The sequence below is a fragment of the Macadamia integrifolia genome, chromosome 10 (genome assembly GCF_013358625.1).
Source record: "Macadamia integrifolia cultivar HAES 741 chromosome 10, SCU_Mint_v3, whole genome shotgun sequence".
NCBI classification, from domain to species: domain Eukaryota; kingdom Viridiplantae; phylum Streptophyta; class Magnoliopsida; order Proteales; family Proteaceae; genus Macadamia; species Macadamia integrifolia.
The window spans coordinates 4,189,528-4,191,951 of record NC_056566.1 but is presented as its reverse complement, the minus strand read 5'-3'; the positions used below and the strand labels follow the sequence as shown (position 1 = coordinate 4,191,951).

Genomic DNA, 2,424 nt, shown 5'->3' with positions numbered 1-2,424 from the left:
ACATTCGTTTGGGACGGATGGAGTAGTAAAGAGGGGGGGGGGGAAGAGGTTTAATTGAGTAAGAAAATTTTAAAGACAATATTAACAGACATATCACAATGGGGATTTAGAGATTTAAGCACTGGCAAACTACTTTATGAGTTTCAACTTTCAAGTGATTATATTGAGAAGAATTAGAGAAGGACAAGCATCCCATTCATGACACAGAGAAGCCATCTAAATACAAAGAGTAAGAATAGACAGAAGTTCCACCATCCTAAAGCTCACTCGACCACCCAGTCATTCTGCATGTAGACCAGTTGAAAAACCAGATCAGCTCACAAATGACAGGATTAAAACAGGGCCATGAACGTGCAGCAACCAAAAAGCTTTCCAGACTAACCCCTTGCTAGTGGATTAGAAGTCCTTGCTGATTCTGAAATTCCTTTAGTTCCATTGCATTCAGCAGATTGTACCCAGTATATATATTCTGGAGATATGTCCCTTTCGTGCGAAGACACAAGTCTTCCAGCTAGCTAACAACAATAAAAGATCTCAAATACTTGAAAACTTCATATACTTCCGAACTACTAATGCCAAAACAAAACCATGGGTATGGGATGAGAAACGCGTCTCATATGCAAATGACAGTTGGACACACAAACATGGTTGTGAAGGCAGTGAAGATTAAAACCTCAATACTTTATTAACACATTAACCTTGTTTATTGACATATTTTGGATGAGCTCCTGAACCCATACCAATGTTCGGGAGTCAGGTGGACCTCACTCTCGGGAACATACCCCCTACCTGATCTATTACCTGGACCATACAACATAGCAGAAAATTTAGTGGGCAAACAACTGCTGTCCAAACATAGGTAAGAAATGCCATCATACAACATACAACAAAAATGAAAGGCCAACACAACACCGAGAATATAACCAAACAATCAATTATTAATGGTTTGCAGTTCACGACGACACAAAAAGTTCTCTATGAGCTATTATGTTAAAGAGAATACTGTTGATTTGATGTGGGAAGATAAGTTGGCTGGCAAAAATTTCTGCAGAAATATAAAATACAACTAATAAAAATTGAGCAAATAAAATAAAGCTATGATTGACATGAAACTGATCAAACAGCTTAAACAAAGTGAAAAAAAAAAACAATTGGTGAAAACATAATTGTCTTACAAGTTTGACATGGGAGCTCTTTGGGAAATAGGTTATGTTTTCTCTTGGTTGTGACTAGTATCAAGAGAATTGATGGAGCGGCAGCTCCAAGATGGGCTAAGGTTCAGCAAGGTTGCATGCGAAAGCTTTAATTATGGGGAATTAACAGGAAAGATCTATTAGGGTGATTTTATCTACCAAGACAGTTTCTTTAGCATGCAATTGAATGTTTGAAGACAATTGAATGGAGATTGTGGTTTTGGATTCGTAGGTCCAACAAAGAGTTTTGCAGTAATGAGAAGAAAAGGTTAAGGTGGTTTGAAACCTAGAAAATAGGGTTTAGGCCAACTTTTGCAAATGCTAAATTAATAAATAATCTCATTTTTGTGCTAGCTAAATAATGTTTCTATCAATAATGAAAATAAATTAACTAATAATTTTAAAATGATAAGTGTGTGAATGATTTTAAATTAGTAGATGGAAAATGAATAAATAATTCTCGACAACTAAAAATTAAGTATCAAAAGAAATTTTCTTTGTGAGGCTTGACCAAGAGCCTTGTCTTAGTGGTCCAATAATTTAAGTTCATGTAAAGGTCTGCTTTAGTCAAACAAGACATTGGATAGTTGTTCCTCTTTGGATTAGTCATGTGTCAAGTTTTGGACTCAATATATATTGTATGGCCCACCATGTTTAGACTTTTACCCTTGTATTTTCAATGGCTGAACTTAAGTTTCCTGAGGTTGTAAAAGTTGAATTCTAACCATACATGGCTCAAATTTGATAGATTGATGGGCAGTGATGTGGTCAATACACATCTAAAAACTTTGAGCCTTAATGGAACTGTCATGCAGCTGATATGTCCATTCTATCTTCCTTTCTATTTTCTTTTCCGCTTTCCCTCTTTCCTTCCTAAGTGAAGCTTATGGGCTACACTTTATGCTAAGCATGCAAGAGCATTTAGCTCAAGTGTAGTACCTAGGTTGCAATATGTGGCATTTTTGTACTAAAATGCACAAACATGTGCTTTTGGTGATTCGGAAGAAGGCCATATTGTCAAGTCCGGCATTTATAAATTTAAATTTGAAAAGAAAAAGGACTTTAACATATACAGTTAATGTTATGATTAAAAAAAAAAGAAAAGAAAACGGATACCATAAAATTCAGATACAAGTATGTTCATGTTCAGTATAGTTTTTGTATAAATTTTGTGGGATATGATCAAATGTACAAGTAATATATATATAGTCAACATCTAACCAAAAAAAAA

The 2,424-nt window shown here is 35.1% G+C and overlaps 1 pseudogene; it reads left to right on the top strand.

Annotated features, from left to right (window-relative positions):
- The window catches only part of LOC122091183, a 26,092-nt pseudogene that overhangs the window by 21,028 nt on the left and 2,640 nt on the right, over positions 1-2,424 (top strand).